We start from the raw sequence: 24,038 nt of genomic DNA, 5'->3' as shown, positions 1-24,038 counted from the left end.
TGTATACATTACTGTAATATAAAATAGAAAAAAAAAATGATGTATAGCTAGTTTGGGTTGCAATAAGTGGATGGAGAAGTTAGAGAATTATAAGAAGATGAAAAATTTGAGAAATTATTAGTAAATAGATCATACTAATTAATTATGTACATACTATTCGTACAAAGGGTTACATACCCCGTCTTATTTTGGCGATTAATCATGGTTATTTTAAGGAAAGAAACTCACAGTAAAATTGCCGTGACAAATTATTAAACTGTTGCGATTTCTTTACTCGCAGCACATTAATGTATTCTGTACTTACACATGTCAATATATATAAAGCTGCTTGTTTTGCGATACATACGTTGACAAAGGTTGGTTGCTTATAGAGTTTTGGAAAATATACCAACAGGAATTGTTTTCTATTAACGATTACTGTAAGAAATATTTCGAGCCATAAAAAGTGGAATGCCTAAAAATTTGACCTGTATATTTATTTTCACTCCTTAGCAAAGCTGACTGAAGACATTTTTGTAAAAACGGACTATCAGGGTTGAGATGTTGTTTGCAAAGTTCGACAAACTTCACCAAAATGACTCGAAATTGGTTTATGGTAAGGTTTGCAGATTACAATCCTGATTTTTCAAAATTGAACCACAAACCGTTTGAAATGCCTACAACAGTCAAAAGCGCAGACCATTACGCCACGAAGATTATGAAGGCAGGACTTGAATCCGGAAAGGTACATGAACAACCTGTATCATAAACGGGTTTTAGCTCAAGTCCTAGATTTAAGTCTTTATATTATGTTTCGATGAATCCAGCAGAATTTGAAAGAGGGATTCAGTTATGATTGTGGTTCCACATTGAATAGTGGATGTACTGTTTGATTTCCTGCAATGAGATGATAAGAACATCATTTCACTGTGATTGCTTTTATATGACAAGTAGGTACATCACTGGAGGTTCCATGAAAAGGTTTTTATTTCAACGTTCTCGATTTCCATGGCAATAATCTTCAAGACGAAGTAACCTAGCAACGAATCACCGCGGAAGTCACCCCTACAGAAGGGCGATGAGAATAATATTCATACTAGTAGATATGTACCACCCGAGTGCAATTTTTATGTTATTATAATATTAGTTGAAGTCCCCGGCATAGCACGGGCTTTGTGCAGAGTTTTTCGAAATCAGATGTAGACAGTAATTTTTCTATTATTTTTTTGAACGTGAATAATTTCATCAAGAATTATCAAAATGATGCTTTAAGAAGTGGGAAAAGGGAATTGGGTTGGTTTTTCGAAATATCATTTAGACAGCAACATTCCTCTTGTTTTGAAGGTCGATTGTGTAAAATTTAATGAATCTCGCAATAAAACTATAGATTTGTATTAAAAAAACAAAGGCAAGCCGCTGTTTTTGCTGATTCGATCATTATAAAACCTAAAAAAAAATATTTCTCCACAGGAAACAACTACAAATACACCACGCAAAAAAGCTTTCTATATTGTGGTACTAAACTCTACAATTAAATCCCGCTCTCATTCAGAACTCACAACAATATTATAACATTTAAATCTGATATAAAAAGCTGGATACAAAACATAGAGAGAAAAGCAATAGAAAATATACCAAAATCAAATACAGACAGAAACCGAAATCAAAATAAATATAAACTGTACTAAAACACCATGTGAGATATTTCTAATTATTCCACTTCATATTATTCATACAACTAAATTTTTATTTTTGGAATAACTTGATGAACAAAACCTCAAATAGTAATATTTAATTATTGAAGACAATATTAGCGATTTCTAAACGAAAATTTTAATCAGTTGGTAGAGCGGTGCCCTGGCAAGACAAGGGTCCTGGGTTCAAGTCCTAGATGTGACCGTATCATTTTCTGATTTTTCTGTTTATTTTTTTGTATTTAATAAAATTAAATCCTCGGCACGGGAGATCCCAGGGAGGATATCATTATCTATATTTGTAACAAAAAGGGAAGTTAGTAAAAAAAAATTATAAAGATTATTTAAGTTGACTATAGAATACAAATATTTAAAACGTGTTATCTGAAAATATAAGTCACGTAAGGTTGTAACGCTACTGAAAGGTTGAGGTTTGATTTATTCCAGGGTTATCAGCGTGACCCGCGCCAATGGAGAGATTATTAATTATTTCATCCTTGTTTCCACTCTTTAGGATATCCGTTTTAAACAAAGGATGAAATTTAAGTCAACTGGGTTAGTAGTTAATATTTATTAGCCACTTCATATTCCCTTCAAAACTTGGATAATCTTCAGTACTTACCTTGGAATTAATTTTCTAAATGTTGAAGGTCTTGATGCCCAGTCCACGGTTTAGTAAAAGTCAATAGAGCTGGATTAAAAGATAAAATCTATGTCGCTGTCATTCTATCGCTAGCTGCGGTTTAAAGGCGCGGGTTTCGGGAAGGCGGTATGTAATGCACGAGTATTGTTGTATTTAATTTCCAAATCATTATATTTAGATGAGACATGAATCCTAAATACAGGTTCCACCTTTGTACAGGGTTTTTCAATAAGAGGTGATATTTTGATATTCAATCATAAGTAAAAGATCAATGGTTTCGTTGCTTGTGTGGCACGTAGCGCCGTCTTGTTGAAAGTAAACGTTTTCCAGATCAATACCATCCAATTCCGACCATAAAAAATCATTAATCATCTCTGGATAGCCCAATCCATTCACCGTAACTGTTGCTCCAGCCTTATTTTCGAAAAATTAAGGTCCATTGACTCTGCCGGACCATAAACCGCACCAAACAGTCACACGTTGAGGATAGAGAGGCTTTTTTTTAATAACTCTTGGGTTTTCCGAGCTCTAGATGCGACAATTTTGCTTGTTGATGAAGCGACCGAGGTGGAAATGGGCCTCATCACTAAAGATGATTTGCATTTGATTCACTCAAGTGAATTTTAATAATTTCAATGCGTTGTTGAAGCGTGTATCGTTCCATTTGTATTAATGGCATAGTTTTTACTTGTCAAATGTCAAAAAATAACAGCTTCAAAAGTAACATCTACCGAAACATCGGGCTATTCAAAATAACACCTCTTATTGGAAATCCCTGTATGTTCAATTGTTTTGGCCTCCAACGTTCCCAACGCTCTAACGCCGAACGACCACTACAAAATCCGGTCTATCTGCACCACAGACATATGAATATTAATATGTCATATATTCATATATCTATGATCTGCACCAATTATTGCGACTTAGTGTAACACGTTACAACGCGATAGTAGTACGCAACAGCGCCTCTAATTGAATAGCTCTGTGTGGAAGATATTGTTTGCTTTTTGTGTTATAAAAAAAGCATTAGAAATAACTTCATATTACTTTCATGTTCTACTGAAAATTTTTACCTCTCATTAGGTATGATCTTTGTCCATAAAAAAGAGAAAATATTACAGCACCTTGATCTGTTATCCCAAAATTGTTGATGAGCATTTTCAAATTTAGCAAATATTATAAATTAATGCATCACCAAAACGGTTGCCTATAATGCTGCCCTGTCGTCTATTAAACTACTGCTCTGCTTTCAGAGTTTTATAACTGAACGGTAGTTTATCGCACACAAATTCAAAGAAATGTATTTCAATCAGTTATTAATGCTGCCATTAGCAAATAGTCTCAAATGTAGTAGTCTCGCATACTCCAACAGCGGTACAATCACGATCATGCCATCTATAAGTATGCAAAAATCTCGGCCACAACTGAACTGACGTCTAGTGTAATACCTGTTGTACATCCTATAAAAAACAGGTTTTGATATCACAGTAATGTGAAAGCCGCATGCAGTTTCCAACATTATTTATTGCTGTCATCAATATTATCATTAATCAAAAAACCGCGTTGGTTTTATTCGTTATTTTATTCAACATTGAATATGATATCCACCGGTTGGAACCTTCCAACAAAAAATAATAAACATATAAATTATGCAACGTTGTAGAAATGCACTTCATTTTAACTGTTGATTTATTTTTGCTTGGTGGTGTGAGATGAACATTTTTGTATGTAGTCTTGGCTAAGGTAAGCAATGCACTTTTCCCCGCCCAGCAACATAGTAATATGAAGCAAACTTAGCAGTTTGTCGAATTAATCAAGTAAAATGGGAACACGGACAAAGATCAGAAAGGGCTAAGTATCCTAGAAGATTAATCAAAGTTTCAGAAAAAAAGGAACAAGAGTAAAAATAAGAAGGGAACTACTCCGAAAATTTATCAAGGGCTTTATTGGTAGGAAAGACGAAAAATTACGAAGATATTACGGAAGATGTCCAAATATCCTCCATAAACGTCTGCTTATACACATTTTTGTGTTGATCTGTTCTCACTTAAATATGTTATATCTGTTCTCTCTTATATGGAATGTATTGCATTGCACTATTCCTGAATACATTCTGAAATAAATTTTTATTATTATTATTATATTAAAACCCATGGAAAATAAAGAGTAATATTGGAAATGTTTAAACAAAAGGTAGGAACTAAATAAAATATGCAGTTTAAAAATGATTTTTTTATGATGCAATAGAATTTTTTTAGATTCTGTTATTTGGCTTAAACCAAAGCAAAAAAATATAATTATGTGGTAATTTAATTGAAACCTAAATTATTATGAACCACCCCTAAAACAGTCACATAGAGCCTCAATTTTAGTCATGTTTTCCTTAGCTTTTATCCACGTATGCAATTAGGAATATTACGTAAATACATTTGAACTAAATAAAGGTACTGGTTTTTAGGTTGCAAAGTTTCTTTTACTGTAGAGCACTCTTGAGGCTTCAGATGATATTTCACAAAAATTTTTCCATAGAAATGTCTCATTATAGAATATATGGCAAGTTTTAGGAATTACCATTTCCTTTTTACTACCGAAACCTGACTCAAATCCTACTTCTTTAAATTAAATAGTAGCATATATCATGTGCTGCTGTGAACCTCTCAATGTTATATTATATAAGTAATACATTCAGTCTGCTCCCCGTAGTGCTTACTGCCAGGAGCGCCAAGGAGCGGAGCAGATCGCTCGGGACGGACGAGGTCGGTTGATCGCCCATTGATTATGTCCGGGCACTTCTAGACAGGAGTCTATACTTCTACACCTCTACATATAGTCCACAGGTACGTGGTAAATAGTGATTGCCTTGCAGTTACGTTTCAAGTAAATTAAGGGTTTTCCAATAAGAGGTGTTATTATGAGTAGCCCGCTATTTCGGAAGATGTTACTTTTGAAGCTGTCATTTTTGCGGAGGCGCGCCTCCATTTTATTACGCACAACTTATTTGAAAAAAAAAAACACTTTGAATCAGTTAATTACGATAGTTAACGACTATTTCAGTCCTCAGAGAAACAGAACAATGCATTTTCATTAATACAGGGTTTTCAAATAAGAGGTGTTATTTTGAATAGCCCGATATTTCGGTAGATGTTACTTTTAAAGCTGTCGTTTTTTGACATTTGACAAGTAAAAACTACGCCATTAATAAAAAGGGAACGATACACGCTTCAAAAACGCATTGAAATTATTAAAATTCACTTGAGTGAATCAAATGCAAATCGTCTTGAGTGATGAGGCCCATTTCCACCTCGGTGGCTTCGTTAATAAGCAAAATTGTCGCATCTGGGGCTCGGAAAACCCAAGAGTTTTTGTTGAAAAGCCTCTTTTTCCTCAATGTGTGACTGTTTGGTACGGTTTATGGTCCGGCGGAGGACATTGTTGTGACGTCATTGGACCTTACTCTTTCAAAAATGAGGCTGGTGCAACAGTTACGGTGAATGGATTGCGCTATCGAGAGATGATTAATGATTTTTTATGGCCGGAATTGGATGGTATTGATCTGGACAACGTTTAATTTCAACAAGGCGGAGCTACGTGCCACACAAGTAACGAAACCATTGATCTTTTACGATTGAATATCAAAATAACACCTCTTATTGGAAAACCCTGTACTTCTGCACGGTTCTGTGGTTAATTCTAATTCACCTGTGGTGCCAATGATACACTTTGTTGGGAACAAGGCTCAGCTACCTAAGAAGCACATACTGTGAAACCTGGAGATATAGCCGAATATTCATAGACAACCCTGGTTAAGTTTCTAAGGGATTGGGTTACCGTCAAACGAATAAGGTAGGCATGGGAGATGCCTTAAGCTATGCAGAATATACAGATCTTCTCCTCACAAACAATAAGCACCAGAAGCAATTAACTACCGGTAGGCCGGTCAATTTTTTATTAAGGTCGTTTAATTAGTTCTCTTAAATTACAATACAAGTTCTTTGCTCTGATACATGATTCACAAGTCCTACACAATGTGCCTACTCTGACGATTGAATGCAATTGGTAGCCCATAGTAAAATTATTATTGCCCGAGCCGTCCAGTCGGTAGCTACGCTACTGGAGTAGATAATACAGGAGGATACAGTGAAGGATCAATCCACGAAGTGGTCTCTTGATCAAATGGTCCTTGAAGGTAAGGAGGAAGGAGTTCACCTTGGGAGTTAACTATATTGCATCTTACCTATGTCCCGCCATCTGTGCTTGGGACTCGGAAGGTGTAAGCTTATTGTGCCAATATGGAGACATAAAAGGAAACAGACGTTTATAGGGGTAAATAATTGTTAAACAATTAACGATTAAAAAATGATTAAGAAGATATATTTTTTTTAAATGGATGTCCATAAATTAATTTTTAAAGATTGTAACATTTTGTTTATATGGGAACGACAAAACATTTTAATATCAGAGTAAATCGCACCCAAGAAAGGAGTTTTGAGTAATAAAAAATATCTGAAACCGAAAACCACTTCTGGGACACAAATCATTATTTTGACATAAATAAATAAAGGTTAAAACATTGAAATACATAATGAAAATAGTGACACGCTTAATACGAATTTTTTTACTATTTATAAACACATTATATCAGTTGGATAATAATGAGAAGTAAGTACATATTTAGATTTGAGAAAATGGAAATAATGCATTTTAATAATAATTTCGTTAAAATTAAAATCGATTTAAAGTGGTTTATTTTTGGTGTATTATGCCGTGTTTCGCTACCTTCTTCTTTAGCAAACGTTTAGAACATCAGACCACATCTGCCCATCTGTAGTTTAAACAAAGTTATGTACTATAATTTAAGTATTTAAAATGACGCAACAAAGTAATTAAAAAAAAATATTGAAGAAGTAAATGAACATATTTTTCATTCAAGAAAGAATTTTTTATATTTGAACAAGCTTGATTAAATTTTTCACAAAGTATAAGAAGTTTCCGTTACTTCCGGCACACCGGACACGCCAATGAGGATATAAACCAAGAAGTACGTTGTGGGCGGGTCTGTGTGACCGAACGGTCAATTTTATCTTACTTCGGGTGAAATTGATCATCAAACGAAATTATATAATGAATAGACAATCAATTTCATTAAATTTCTTTCATTAAATCGGTACGCATCAAACAATTACGGATTATCTGTTATCTCTACTGCGAAATAGATCGATTGCTTTCACTTCAAGTCCCGGCATTGCTCGGGCTTTGCGCAGTAATTTTCTTCTTATTTTGAGCAATATTTCATCAAGAATTGTCAAAATTTTGCTCTAAGGGGTGGTTTTAGAAATATCACGTAGACAATGACTTCCTCTTGTTTTGAAGGTCAAGTGGGAAAAAATTCATTAATCTCGGAATAAAACTGTAGATTTGTATATAAATAAAATCTATACCGCCCACCCACCATAGACAATCTTCTTTATAAAAATAGAAGAAAAAATATGAAGATTAATAAAATTTGAAGGATAACCAAATGAGGGCAAACGGGTATACGACTAAAGATGAACGTTTTCATTATTATTTATTTATGCAAAGCAATAGGAGCAAGGAATGTGACTATGAATCTCACTCAATGGGATTTTATTTTATGCATATTCCAACGTGCAACCTAAATACTCGAATAAATTACTGGCGGACCAATCTTAATTATTTTGAATCTGTGTACGCGGCCAGTCTCTCTGTAATGGAGTTATGATTCAATTTAGTTACATGTTGTAACGTATAAATATTATTACTATAGAATGCACAGAAGCGTGAAATTGAAAAACTAATTCAATTAGTACTTATTAGAGATGATCTTAATTAACCCACGAATGCATGGATTTAGTTGGATGAAATAATGATAATGGTTGATACTCTTACTATTGCCCTGGTGGAAAACCACGATTCAGATACGAAACGGCTTTAGACGTATTTAGTTTTAAAAAAAACTCCGATAGTAAACACAAGCTGTGGACAAAGCACCACAAATACCAGGCAATAAAAGCATTCAACAATCTTTCACACGATACAAAGATGAAAACAAAATAAATTTCAGAAACAAAATTAAAAGATGGATTAATGAACAAAAAGTGCAATATTACAAAAAATTTTTGATATACACATCACAGCGCCCTTGAGGTGATTTTTCACAAAAACGGCGCAATGCAAGTTATCCAATTAATATTATTATTATATACAACCGTATGTCACATAATATTTGAATTTTTTTTTCATTATCGCCCTTATTGTTGTATTTTATTTTATGTTTTATTATTTCTCATAAAATTATTGAATATATATAATTAAATTTAAAAATGGTGGCCTCAGCACGGGTAAAGCACTCAGTGAGGCGCACATTAATTTTAACAAAAACTAATTTAACAATAAAGAAACACTGGAAACACACCACACATTCTGTCTTGTTTTTCTTGCGACGTGGCATGGAATAAGGAAGCTTTTGCACGCCAAAATACATCAGACATTTTACCAAGATTACGAATGTTACTGTAAAGCCTACAGAATGCTGTCGATATCGATAATATCGATAGTAATATTAGTTTTCGATTTCTCCAAAAGTGAAATTGTGAGCTTTTAAAAGTTAAACTCAGGTAAAACAACCGTTTATGATACTTGTGACGTCGCAAAACACAATAATTCAGAACAATTCTAAATTCGAATGGCAGTACCGCATATTATAGCGCCGCTCATTTTATATGTTACATTAGTGACGAAATATTTTGACGGCTCACATCTTCTGTACTATGGCCATTTTCCCAAAATTCTAAAAGTTCTGTTCTCAGCAAGCTCTTATTAATACGATACATTTGTATATAACCCTAGTTATAGGTTATAGTAGATCTCGCGTCCGAAAAAGCATGTTTATAATATATACATATACATATATTATAAAAGTGTACAATATTCGTGCCGGTAAAACTCAGAAACGAGTCCCGGTACGATCAGAGTTATCTGGTGTGGTAGCCCTCTATCCCCTATCCATGAAGAAGGTTCTCGTTTTTACCTGAAGGGCGTGCTTTTGAAAATATAGGGGCTGGAAGTTTCTCCTACAGAAATTTACTAAAAGTTTATCAGGAAACGGCATGTAATACCTTTTTTTAGTTAATTCGAGAGCATTCCACAACATTCCAGAACATCCCGGAACCTCCTGGAATGTTGTGTGTGTTCGGGAATAGTCTGGAACGTTTGGGAACATCCCGGAACATTCCGGAGCATCCCAGATCATAATGAACTAAAAACGGGATTACAGGCCGTTTCCCGATAAACTTTTAGTAAATTCGTAATCGTAACAATACATGGTATCTGTAAATAGTATAAAACAAAGTCATTATCTGCGTCTGTGTGTTTGTGCGCTTAGTTCTTCTAAACTATTCACTATCATTTAGAGAATTTCTTCCGGAAGGTTTTCATGGATATTATATTTATTGAAAGTAGAGAAAAGTCTAGCATCGCCGGGTACAGGTCAACATTTTCTTTATTTTTTTATTACATTTTGTATTATAATTAGTCCGGAGAAAAGTCAATATCTCAATGAAAATTCTTTTTTAAAAATTTCCTCCAAGTACCATAAAATTGAAAAGAAAAACGCGAACAAGAAAGTCCAAATAAAGAAGACGATTTCACATTTAAAAAAAGATGACAGTGAACCATTAAAACGGCCACCATCTTGAAACGGAAACGGAACGTACAGACAACTTTGCAGACAGATGAAATGCAAAACGATCCAGTCAATAAATAACGTTTTCCGAAAAATTTGGCTGGCAGGAGTGGTCTGATTCATCCAATAGATTCAGTATGGAAAACAAGTATGTTTATAAGGTTTTAAATTTGTTTGTCTTGTGGTGTGGCCAAGGGCCATGTGAAACTTTGGGTGGAACAAATTTGGCAGTGGACAAGGTGCATGTGCCAAACATACGATTTTTGATGAATACGTGCATAAACTTTATATTTTAATTCAAATGTGTCCATGTAACTGAAAAGTACCCGTTATCTAATTTAGTTAATTTTTTTTAAATGTGACATTGTTGTGATTTTTGGCAGGGCGTTTTTAGGTGAGTTGAGTGTGAAATATTTCCTTTATTTATATGTCTTTCGTCTTTTTTCTATATCAACGCCTGTCGATTTCTACATAGTATAACTCATAGTATTTTTAGACAATTATACGAGTACATAGAGACAATGCTGATATTCACATGGAAAAAGGATTCGATGAAAAACATAAAAAAAAATTACACCCGTAAGGCTGGCCGCAAACATACGTTTTCCGTATTCGATTTACGAATTCGTTTTCCGTATTCGGAATTCCGTGAGACTAGCGCAAACGTTCGTTTTTCTTCATTCGGAATGTAAAAACGTCAGTACAAGTGTTGCCAACAAGGGCGATATATCGCCATTTAGGCTACTCAGAGCGAGAATCGGCGAAAAACATCAATTTTAAACATGTCCCGAAATTCTTTAGCCACCCCCCCCCCATGAAATTTATTTTTCTGGGGACAAATTTTATATTTTCTTGAAATTCTCTAGCCACCGAATTTTTTTTTATTTTCTGGGGACAAATTTTATTTTTTTGAAATTCTCTAGCCACCCCCCCACCACGAAATTTTTATTTTCACGTAAAAGCATCAATTTTAAACATGTCCCACCTAACAGCAAATTCGGCTACTTTACGCTACCTTATGTATGAGAAACGGCGATATTAGGTCAAGATCCGTTGGCAACACTGAATTACGAACAGAAATTTCCGTACGTTTGCGTCGGCACAAACAAACTGTATGCAATAGCTGCGTTCCACATGACGTCATTAGGTTTTTTCCATTCGTTTTCTCCGAACGCGCCGGCTGGCATTAGGAACGTGCGTAAGGAATTTGTTCCGTTCGGAACTAAAACGAACGTGTGCGGCAGTTAATGTATTTTCTACTGATTCCGTGCATTCGGATGTCCGAATACGGAAAACGAATTCGGAAATCGAATACGAAAAACGTATGTATGCGGCCAGCCTTAAAGATCATATCTAAAATGCATAATTCCTCCAACGAAAACAGCTTTCGCACAGGGACATTTTCTAATGCTGCGTATACACGTAAGAACCGAAGCGTGGGACGAGACACGAATTATGGGAAAGGAACGAAACAACCGCATACGGCGCGAGACGTCGCTGCCGGTCGCTTTGTTACTTTCCCATAATTCGTGGCTCAGCGCGCGCTTCGGTTCGCAAACGTATAAGCAGCATTATATTGCTCACAATTTTTTTTAAATAAAGTCTTCCGGACGTCACGAAATGGGCTCGCGGGCCGCGTGTTGCTCATCACTGATGTATACCGATAAGCAATAGATTTTGTCTTTGCCAAACACAAATGATTCAAGCGGGTATGTATGTAACAGAAAACGATTTGTGAGGCGCCCAGGGTTTTTCATTATCAGGCCTTTTTGTGTCTAAGGTCCAAGAAGTTTAGTATTTTATCTTCAGATTGCATATCGCTGCAAATATTTGAACATTCTATTGTCGACAGAGATAAAGGAGTCCATTTGGCAGCCGAATTGCCTCCACTCCATGCTACTTGCTGCGGAACTAAATTCGAATGATAAAAATCAAACACGACTTTACAACACTTCAGAGAATAATATAATAACATTGATAACAATTGAAATATATTGTATCGATTTTAAATCAGAATCCGAACACGAGCGTTAAATTGATATTGTTTAATTTTCTTTGTTATTCTGCGAAAGTCTCGGAAGTAAGCTTCAACACTTTCGGGTTTACCACTAGTAAATAGTGCTAAAAGAGTGAGAGAAAGAAAATAACAAAACATGTAGAATCAAATCAAAACTTCAACTTTTTGTTTTAGATGTATTTTTAAATATATGTACTTATCGATGTAAAAATATGGTCGCAAAGTGAACACGAAGAATTTGTCAAACACGGTGTTTTCCAATAAGATGAAAGTAAACGTTGTCCAGATCAATACTATCCGATTCCGGCCATAAAACATCATTAATCATCTCTCGATAGCGCAATCCATTCACCGTAACTGTTGCTCCAGCCTCATTTTCGAAAAAGTAAGGTCCAATGACTCCGCTGGACCATAAACCGCGCCAAACAGTCAAACGTTGAGGATAGATAGGCTTTTCAACAATAACTCTTGGGATTTCCGAGCCCCAGATGCGACAATTTTGCTTGTTGACGAAGCCACCCAGGTGAAAATGGGCCTCATCACTCAAGATGATTTGCATTTGATTCACTCAAGTGAATTTTAATAATTTCGATGCGTTTTTGAAGCGTGTATCGTTCCATTTTTATTAATGGCGTAGTTTTTACTTGTAAAATGTCAAAAAAAAACAGCTTTAAAAGTAACATCTACCGAAATAGCGGTCTATTCAAAATAACACCTCTTATTAGAAGACCCTGTATTAATGAAAATGCCTTGTTCTGTTTCTCCGAGGACTGAAATAGTCGTTCACTATCGTAATTAACTGATTCGAAGTGGTTATTTTTCAAATAAGTTGTGCGTAATAAAATAGAGGCGCGCCTCCGCATATTTAATTTCTTGAGAGGTTATATTTCATTTAAAAAATCTGAAAAACCTTTCCACAAAACAAGAAACATATTTGCGAAAACTTCATTGGATGGAATACTTATTAAAATATTTTTGCTAACCGCGATTTACTATGGCAATAACCTATGATAAAAAATAATTGCACCATTTGCGGTATCATCTACTTCGGTGACTTAAAGTAGACAAAGGATGATTAATTATTTCATTTCATAGAAGTTAATCAGCTTCGTGATTGATAGCCCTATCATAAAATATAACAATGTGATAGTAATGATAACCTCCATTGCTCAATACACATACTATCAGTCTTAGTCGGAAGGATGCAGGCTCGATTCCCATGGAGCTCAAAAATGACTCTATGTACGTGGATTTGGCATTTCGTGTATGGGGGCTTTCAAGTATTGGTGTAGTTATGACGATATTAAGAGGAAGCTACAAGACAAAAATGTGTATATTCTTGGTATACCTAATATTGTAGGCAATAGGCATTAAAATCGCTTGACAAACTGAGTCTAGAAACGTTCGATTTCAAGCACAAAACTGGTTTTTATTTATTTTGTAAATTATTTTATAAGAAAGCAAAAAAGTTAATCAAGTGAAACTGTCATAGATAATCTTAGCTATAATACTGTATTTTTTAAAAGTTGTTTCCTTTACGCGTTCATACATTTATATTGAAAAATATATTTTTTTGGTAGTTTTCATTTATATTTTTTATTGAGTAATTTATTCTTTTATTTGTACATTTTACTCAAGCGAAACGATAGAAAAACCTTAAATTTATCTGAAGCATATCTTTTGGTATTCATAATGTAAACCAATTCGTTATAAAGATTAATCAAAATAGTGATTTAGCATTAAGCATCGCCAATAATAAAGATTGATTTATGTAGCACAGTTTTGTGATTAATAGATAAATTTATAACTAGATTCTTGCATAACTGCCACCCTCTCGAATATGATAACCTTCGTTGATTGATTATTAAGAGCATAGTTGCGAATTGTGAGGCTGAATAAAGATAAATAGGGTTGGTCAAAACTGGTCACTAAAAGTGATTAAAGATATTATCAGCATCGCCTTGGAAAAGACCACCATTCAAATTCGAAACGTTGCATGAAATGGCATTAGCCGTGTTTGGTGACCAGATATGAAGAGCTGTCTCCAGAAAGTTGGGACTCTTGTGCGGTGTTTACATTTTAAAAAAACGTGACGATAATTTAAAATTAAAATTTACTTCACAAACATCCTGTACTTTGCTTCCGATCCGACCGTTCAGCCAATCATGCGCCGCTACAGAAAGACAACACTCACGCTTACGTGTACAGACAAGGGCTTTTTAGAAGTATTAGTGAGGACATCATAAACAGGGGGCTACACTAATGACGAGATGATGTGTTATCAAAATGGAAGCACAATAAGTGGATTCTGTTTGATATTCTGAGTCATTGTTATTCAGAACACTTCAAGTGAGATAAACTTAACAAAAGAGATTGTGATTACGTCACAATGAATTGTGGGTTTACAACTTGAAACTGAGAATCGATATTAATTTTTCCCATTTAAATGTAACATCATAATAATCTCTCTTTCTATATTCCGTATGGAGGAAGGCTGCCCAAAACCAATACCACCCGCCGTCTTATCAGATTTTCTCCACATATAATTTTAATATCGATTCATTTTTCGTCAACTTAGTTTTGTAAAATATTTGATATCCTGTTTTAGACGTTATTTATTATTAATATTTTGATTACAAAGCATTTAGTGGGTTAAAACAAATAAGTAATTCCTCAGTAGTTTCGTTAATCTTTTAATATGTATATTTTAAACCCCTCTCACATTTTCGATAAATAACATTCATAAGAACTACATACACCTGTAAATATAAATACGTATGTAACCCGATACTACCAACACAAATTCATTTATGTTGTAAATTTGAGTTCACTATATCGATAACATACAAAGTATAATATACCTGCCATAAAATATGTTTTGTATTTTAATGCTTATACTATAATGTTATAATTTAAAGCCCCTTAAATTAATAGAGATACCTAAAAAAATAAGTATGTTTCTAATGTTGGTAAGTAGGTATCCACTATCGACGTTCGTGTGATAGCTTTACAATGGTTTCGTAGCGTGATCTTTGACCTTATTACAACTCCGGCGTTTCACTGAAAAACTACTGAAATATGACTGTAATTAATATACGAGACAGTTTCTAGTTTCTCATCATATGTATGAAAAGTTAACACAAGCGCCTCGTGGCGATTTTCCGTCTAGCGACGTGAGGTATATCCTTTACAAGAACTACTACAACATGTCTAAGTCATATTACTGAAAAGGCAGAATACAAATTAATCATAGTGCAATTGCAATGCAAATACTGTACTGTTAGTACCTATACATTGATGATTATAATAAAATCCTCTACAAACAATATCTCCGAACTGTTATTTTTATAGCACTAATCGTAGGTGCCTATTTTTAGTTATTTACTTACAAGACGGTACAATCTACGAGACAATTCGCTTGCAACTACCACAGTAGCTATCGCCCAATTATGATAATTCAAATGAGAATTAACTAATTGAATTAAGTAAACAATGACTGTTGAGGTCGAGTAGTAGTTTTGTTTGAAGAGTGGATAACTGAATAGATATGCGGGCCTGCGCCCAGTAAAATCATCTGCGGGTCAATAATTGAATCAGACGAGCACACGTGCAAGATGCAAGTCATGCTCTCAACTTTGCAATATTTATTTACCTTGGGCGGAGCGGAGGATCCTTTAGAGATACCGCGTGCTGAGTCGTTATCCTTACTGCGGTACTGGTCCTTGGAAACTTTCAAAACTGGAGACAGCTTGGAAGAATCGAATCGAGTATGTTTCGCTAAGTTATTCCCACGACGACACGGAAAAGTTCAGATATTTTTACTTTATTTAAGTATGCACTTCGGACGTTCCAGGAATATTTTATTCAAATATTGGCAGAGGGTGGTGTGACATATGGAAGGCAAAATTCCCGGCGCGGCTTCCAATCGATACGCGAATAGTTTGAAAACTAGCGACCGCCGGAGATTTCAAACTGTACTGCCACGAGCGAAAGAAAATTACTATTGCATACCGAACGCGCAGCCAAAAAAAAGAAAACCTCAATATGATATTGATCGGGAAAAAAATTCAGACAGTTCAACAAAAGTTACAACGATTTTTACGCAAAAAGTTACTAAATCACACAGATAAACTTATCATTTGTTACTTTTATGAATTTTAGGGATGTTAAATAGAGTAAAAACAGAAATATTTGATTTAATACGGCCGAACAGCGGAGTGAAAAACTTTTGATGCACGCGTCCAGACAGCGGAAGCACTTCTGAACAATCGGCCCCACTACGCAGCCGGGAAATTTTACACTACAGCTGAGCGTGATTTGAAAACAAACGATAAAACCGACCGGTTTGTCGGAATTACAGTAGGAATATAAGAATAAACAAGAGAATTGAGTTTTGACGTGTTATTTTTTGGATGATTTGAAAGTTAGTTGATGTTAACGAGTCGGGAAAAACATATGCCGGTTCCGCCCACCTTCCCGCGAGCTGTGAGCACTGAGCAGTTAGTTGTGCGGCGAACAGCTGAGCGGGGTTGTAGCGTGAAGTGTGACGGGCGGGCTGAGCGGGCTGGGCGGGTCCCGGCGGCCATGTTGGCTGCGGGCTGTCAGGCGGCCTCAGCCGGCGTCCGGTAGGGGCGCTGCCGTCGCGGCGGAAACACCCGAATGCGCCCGAATGCACCCGAATGTGCAATCGGAACTGTTCGCCGACACGCGGCCAAACTACGAAACTGTGGCGCAGACAGGCGATAATGGCCGGGAAATTTTCAGATTGATTTCAGCGACAAACTCAAATTTTACATTTTACACACGCTGAAAATGTTTTATATATCGCTTTGAGACAGAAAACAACTTTTGATGAATGTAAACGTATTTTTTTGTACATTGGACAAATAATGGAAATGTATTTATTTCTGATTAAATATTGTAAAACTGAAAATGCAAGGCCAAAATTTACGATTAGGTACTTATTCTAATATTGTACCCTTTGATTTCAATGAGGAAAATGCATAAAAAACATACGTCTTCTGCTATAGATAAATAACAGGAAAAAACTAGTCACTATTCAATCGGTCGGAACGAATGAATGAGACCAAAAACTGCAGGTTCCTAAATTGGAGAGGCCATTTTGAACGGTCACACGGAGAAAATTACTGATGTAAAATATTGCCAATTTATTAAGAATCTCTTCTAATTATTCGTAATCGGGTTAAAAAGGGGATTGCAGGCCTTTAACGAATGAATTGATATGTTTCTTAGTAAATTTTCAGTAAAACATGATGGCGGAACACGTGTTCATAATTTTTTTAATATTTTCGTATTTCGTCATTGTATATTATAAGAACAAATGCAGGTGCACGAACATGTGTTCTGATACATTAGGAATGTAATAAAAGTTTTAAAGGAAATTGCCTGCAATCCCATTTTTGATTGGAACGATTTTTGATTTTGAACGGATTTTAATAAATCAGCAATTCTCATTTTCCTTCGTGGAGATGCATCGACCTCATTATTAAATCCATTATTATAATTATATTATCTTTGATATCGATGGTCAGATGCGATCTAAGATAATATAAAATAAAAATATTGTGCAACACAAAAAAACGTTAGTATAAAAATTATGCAGGGAAAATGAGTTATCCAAATTATTCATTCGGACACACCTCACTTTCACGATCTTTACTCAAAGTTAACTCTTCCGCAGCCAAGTGGGGGAGTGGGTAGTACCCAATATTACTATCCTCCTTAACAGCTCGATGAAATATTATGTACTAAAGCCATTAAAAACTAGAAGAGACTCCGCAGATATAATATATCTCTATAAAATTATCAATGGCCTTATTGATTGTTCGCCCCTTTTGTCTGAGATTAATTTTAGAGTCACAAGCGTTAGAACTAGAGATAAATCACTTTTTCATCTTCAAAAATGTTCTACTAATCTCAGACAAAACGCTTTTATATTCAGAGCTTGTACCCTATACAATAAATTTTTTAATTATATTGACATATTTTCGTGTAGTTTAGGAACATTTAAAAAAGATACCTTAGCTATTATTAAATAATAATTAATAACATACTGCAAGTTATCATGTTGTTGATATGAACCCTGTCCAGTTACAAGTGATTCATTTTATAAACATCTGTTCAGTTTAGTTGTAGGTATATACATATATTGGTGATTATTGGTGTTGTGTGAGGATAAAATTGATATATTGTAATTTACTTGTGTTCTTATATCCGATGTTATTTTTACTTTATTTAGTATTTTCTGTAAATATTTTTTGCCCACGAGTACTGGACCCTTAGTTTGTTATTACAATTAAATTTTTAAGTGAAAACCTATCATTAGATATTATTTGTATTTTTTATAAGTTGATTATTTAAGAATGTAAAAAATCTGTTGGTTTTCCCAAATAAACAAAATAAATTAAATATTTAAATATTGAAGACAATATTAGTGATTTCTAAGCGAAAATCTGAAACAGAAAAATCAGAAAAGGAATGGAATCAAGGTTTCCTTTTCTGATTTTTCTGTTTCAGATTTTTGTTTAGAAATCACTAATATTGTCTTCAATATTTAAATATTACAATTTGAGGTTTTACTCAATAAAGTTATTCCGAAAAATAAATAAAATATTAGCTAAAAATACTTGACACATCATTTTAGTATTTCTGCGCAAATACATTAGTTACCATTAATAATTTCTATAGTTTAAAAACCCGTAAGACAGAAAAATGCATGGGGTCGTCGGAAGTCGGAAGTTTTGTTTGGCATCTTGGCCTGTCAAGAGTTAAACAACACAATTAGTTGCGAACTTTACAGGGTATAATATTTCCGACAATTTTTTCGGAAATCAGTAAAATTAAATACAATTTAAAAAATACAAGTATCTACCTATATAGATAGATAAAATATAAATAGATCGTCTGTGACTGGTTTTACAACAGTTTGATAAAGCCTTCCGAAGGTGAAACGTCCGTCACGCGAAATAATAATTACACAGCAGAATTTACTTATGAGTAAACACCCTTTGTTTTGTTTCTTTGAATGTGGTGATGTGACCGAAATCTAAAAAACCCTGCCACGTCTTCCCTGGGCGTCGCCGACTTCTACCATTCACATTCTTATCATATATTCATCTCCACACACTCCTTTCTTTGATCATTCTCTCTACATGCCCAAATAATCTCAGTAGAAAACTTTTTCACTGCGCTTAAAATTTCTCGAAAATAAAATTGTATTTCATTAAAAAACATCGATAATCAAGTGAGCCTCTTTGCGCCTTCGAGTGCTATAGTTTACAATTTTGTCAACGGATGGCGTTAGTTCAATTTTGTTATTATATTAAGTGACATAAAATTTAAGTGTCCAGTTTTAGAAAAAGTTTTCATAACAAAAAATGATAAATGCTCATGGTGTCCCACTTGTGTCTATCAACGCAATGGCCTAAGTACACACACGCCGAGTGAATGGCGGGACCACATTCAAAAGATACTGTACGTCTTTCTATGAAGTTTTATGTTTTTGTTTTTATAAACATCTAAGAGTGTTGACACACGATGATTTGTTATCATATTGTGGAGAATAATCTGTTCTGTCTATGTAGTCCAATAAATCATGCCAGAATGCTATAATTTGACATTTAATTGCGTGCATAGGTATTTGAAAATATGTACCGCGTACGGGTATAGATAAAACGGAGCAAATTAAAGCGTTCAAAAGGTTTTATCCTTGATTTCTTAGCAAATCTCCACATTTCTCACACAATCATACTCTTAAATGATTTTTCAAGTCGTACGCCTCAGGGGTCTCTCATTTCTATAGCATTCAGTCTACTTTCATCCTTCTTCTGTTCCTGCCTCAATGTCGTGCATCAGGTTAGGTATCAGCACTTCATTGTGGACTGCTAGTTTCGCTTCTTTGGACAATATTTGTCAGCGCCAACCGCGTTCAGTCCCCCTTTGATAGAGTTTCCTGCGTTTACTCGACTTTTTTCAATATAACTATCAGCTTTGTACAAATATACATATAATTAGAATCTTTCTAAATGCTGTGTTGCGTCATAAGGCAAAAAATACTCCGGGAAAAGGACAAGGGTCATTAGGAGAAGTAGTGTGGATCTGGTTTCAGGGGAAGGAGATTTAAGGGATGGAGGGAGGAATTACAGAAAGGGTGTGAACGCAAACTGAATTCTACCATTTTCCAAAAAAAAAAATGGTAGAAAACACAAAAATATTTTACCTACCTAGGTACTTATTTACAATGGTCAATATAGCAAACTTTAATATCATCTTTTAGTTTTTAAATAACCATTAATTATTTCACATTTGGTTTAGGTAAACATTTATTATTTGCATTTCAAATTGTTATTACGGATTATCTCTGAGCTTCTATGAAATAAAATTATTAATTATGGTAAAAACAGTCCTGAAATTCTGGCAGAAGAGACAAAATGCTACCTTTTTGTGACAATTTAATTTTTCTTCCCTTAAATTGACTGCACAATTTTGTTATTTGGAGATAGGGGTATTAGTGAGGAAATCTACATAAATACTCCATGGTGAACACACATTTTTTTTCTAATTTTTTTCCGTTAGTTGAAAAGTTAATAAAAAAGTAAAATCATTTTTTTTAACGCCATACAACTCTTATAATAATTTTTCAACTTTACTCGGTTTTCAGCGCGCGCATGGATATGTGAGCACCTTATTAAGTAGGGTTGGGCGGGGCTAGTTGAACCAAGGGGCTTGTTGGGCCACGCCAATATCTTCGGAGCCGAAAGACTTACCAAGAATGCTGAACATGTTCTAGCAAGCTACAAGTGTGGGGACCACGCCACCAAGCATTCAGTAGGCACATGGCATCCGTAGCGTGTGTACGGGGATTTTGTGTGATTTTTGCTCCAAAAGTAAAAAAAGACGATCGACTGCTTTTTTGAAAATAGATACCAAGGAAAAAGGTACCAAGTCAAGGTAAGTCAATTTGAAATTGGTGTTTACTTAACTGTATCTTGTCAATTGTAAAATTGTAATACATTTAGTGGTATATGAGTTATCCGATTAAATTTGTAATAAAACATGGGTGGGGCTAATTGAACCATTTGGTTCAACTTGCCCCATTCAGATTCCTTACTGTAATTTTATACGTAGTGCATTCATTTCACTCGTCAACACATCAATAATACCGATTTTTTTTCACTGTCTAGATGCGAACACGGTATACCGACAACGGGCAAAGAGAATGTTTAACCCAATATCAACAAAAATACTGTAGCATCTACATCTAGAAGTTCCATTTACTTTTCACCCGAGACTTCTAGACCATTTCTAAAGGCAGTGCCTAGAAAACAGCTGCAAACAGCGAGGAAGAAAAGAAGAGCAGCTATTTTAACAGACACTCCTGCAAAGAATTCTCTTGCCCAAGAGCAATCTAAGAAGCAAAAGACAGGAACAGATTAGGCAAAAAAGAAGGCAACTACGAAAAAAGTCTTCACATTGTCAGACTCATCATCCGACAATTGTGAAGAATATGCTTTGCCTAATTTATGATGAGATTTATTCAGAGAGCTTTTCAGGAAAAGAGTGGGTTCGTTGTCACGCCTGTCTAAAGTGGGCACACCAAAAGTGCACATCTGGAACTATTCCAATGTACATTTTCCGATTTTATCGATTAACTAAATCTAAGAAATGTTACCTGTTTTATTGTACTCGGTTTTTTTAGATAAAATAATCGTTCTATCACCTAATTCTGTATTATTTCAATAAAAGAACTTTAATATCGTAATTTGTTTTACTAAACCATGAGTGAGAATGATAATAAATATATGATACTATATTGTTCAACAAGCCCCGTGGGGTGGTTCAACTAACCCCACCCATGAGGCAAGTTGAACCATTTCTCCTTCTGCGTGAAAATTAAAATATCTTGCATAAGGTCAACGTATTATATCATTTCATGAATAACATTATAAAGCCAGATAATGAAGCTATCTTAATAAATTGAAAAAACGAAAATATCTATAATGGTTTCGAGTCTGGGGTGAAATTAGCAAAATCATGTTCAACTAGCCCCGCCCTACCCTACAGAAAACTGATCCGTTATGAACATTCCTGCTACCTATTTCATTTTCAGCTTGGATTGAATCCCCATCTGAAGAAACGAATACGGATATTGACCTATATCCGGTTGGGTCGGTAATCCTGCCTAAGTCCCTGCCCTTCCTCTTTCAATTCTTCTGCCGCCTCCTGTGGGTTTCTACGTTCCTTCTCGGATACCGGGTACTTAATCGTAACAATCAAGTGGCGTAGTAACCGTAGGGGCAGCGTGGGCAACTGCCTGGGTCAGAATTTAGAGTAAATCTACTTTTTTGTAGTGTTAACCCTTTGACTGAGTGGATTACATTGTAAATATGGTATATTTAGTAAGTAAAACAAAATCAGTATGGTATTTTCACAGTTTCATTTATTCTCTAAAAAAATATTTAAAAAAATAAAATTATATTAATTTTATTTTTGTGTTTACGAATACATATTCTACGACGATTTAAACTATGCCGTTTTCGATTTACCGCCAAAACCACATAATCGTGAATTTGGCGGTGGTGACCACAGTGGGCTGAAAATCGCCTTTCATAGACATAGAGACTTGAATTTTCAAGGGTATTTTTTTGGCCAAAAATGGATTCTGCTGATCATTACTATGCTATAAAATTTTGTACGAAGCAATTGCGTGTACAAATGAAGGAGTCATAATTTTTTTAAGAAAAATTTGTATGGCACTGACATTAAAAATGAGGCTATCTCTGGAATCATAAGGTTGGCCATTATATCCTTTCACAAAGATATACTACTTTTTATTTGTATTTTTTTTACATCTTCGTATTGTGGCGCAACTTGCGATTTTTTTTTAAAATCCTCAAAATTGAAAAAAACACTTTTTAATGTTGATGATTCATTTTAATGCTTTTAGGCTTGCAGTGTAAATAAAATATTGTAAACTAGACAAAGCATACTCATATGTAAAGCATTTAAGCATTAAAATAAATCATCAACATTAAAAAGTTTTTTTTTCAACTTTGAGGATTTAAAAAAAAAAATCACAAGTTGCGCCACAATACGAAGTATGTCAAAAAAATACAAATAAATAGTAGTATATCTGTGTGTAAGGATATAATGGCCAACCTTATGATTCCAGAGAGAGCCTCATTTTTAATGTCAGTGCCATACAATTTTTTGTTTAAAAAATGATGACTCCTTCATTTGTACACGCAATTGCTTCGTACAAAATTTTATAGCATAGTAATGATCAGCAGAATCCATTTCTAGCCAAAAAAAATACACTTGAAAATTCAAGTCTCTATGTCTATGAAAGGCGATTTTCAGCCCACTGTGTGACGTCACGCCGGGCAACGGCAGCAAAAATAGATTTATACAAATGCTATGTTAATATTTAAAGAAAAATTAAGTATTGTCGCTTCAAAAATAACATAATCATACAACTATCCACGTTTCAAATGAGTGTATGTAATTTAAAAAAATTGTAAAAAAAATGTCATAAATTACATAACCAGCAACGGGATTTATTGGTGATTTTGGCTACGCCAATGGCTTCCAGAACGTTTTCCGGAAGCTAACGAGTATAATTTTTTTAACAATCCCTTAAGTAGATACTTAACGGAGACTACTTATATTTGGTTTTAGGGTAGGCTTTTTATGTTAGATACGATGGACATTAGGGCATGTTTACAGAAAAGTGGGAAGAAGGTTTTTTTAGTACATTTCTCATTTTATATATACCTAACCTACCTAAATTAAATAGCGTTGGGCCCACTCATGCAGGGAAGGTTAACCGACGTACATTAAGGCCCAAAAAATCACTTGTGATAAAGTCATCAAATAGCCATTCAACACTATTTTTTTACAGGGAAAGGTTCCCGTTAAATGTCGATTCTAGATCCGTTTCAGCTTTTGAACAAATTGTGATCAGCAGAAGAGGACAACTATGAT

General features: G+C 34.7%; 1 protein-coding gene across 9 annotated transcripts in view; it reads right to left on the bottom strand.

Annotated features, from left to right (window-relative positions):
- The window catches only part of shep (RNA binding motif single stranded interacting protein alan shepard), a 215,707-nt gene that overhangs the window by 123,739 nt on the left and 67,930 nt on the right, over positions 1–24,038 (bottom strand). Inside the window, exon 1 of one of the 9 annotated variants that reach the window (XM_089636754.1) lies at positions 15,688–16,564. The exons of the other annotated variants lie outside the window; for them this stretch is intronic. The gene's annotated coding sequence lies outside the window, so the exon portion shown is untranslated. Of the gene's footprint in view, positions 1–15,687; positions 16,565–24,038 lie in introns of those variants that run through there. 9 annotated transcript variants of the gene reach the window in all.

Source organism: Hesperophylax consimilis, chromosome 10 (assembly GCF_061612785.1).
Source record: "Hesperophylax consimilis isolate HC1 chromosome 10, BYU_Hcon_1.0, whole genome shotgun sequence".
NCBI classification, from domain to species: Eukaryota; Metazoa; Arthropoda; class Insecta; order Trichoptera; family Limnephilidae; genus Hesperophylax; species Hesperophylax consimilis.
This window is presented reverse-complemented; position numbering and strand designations above follow the sequence as displayed.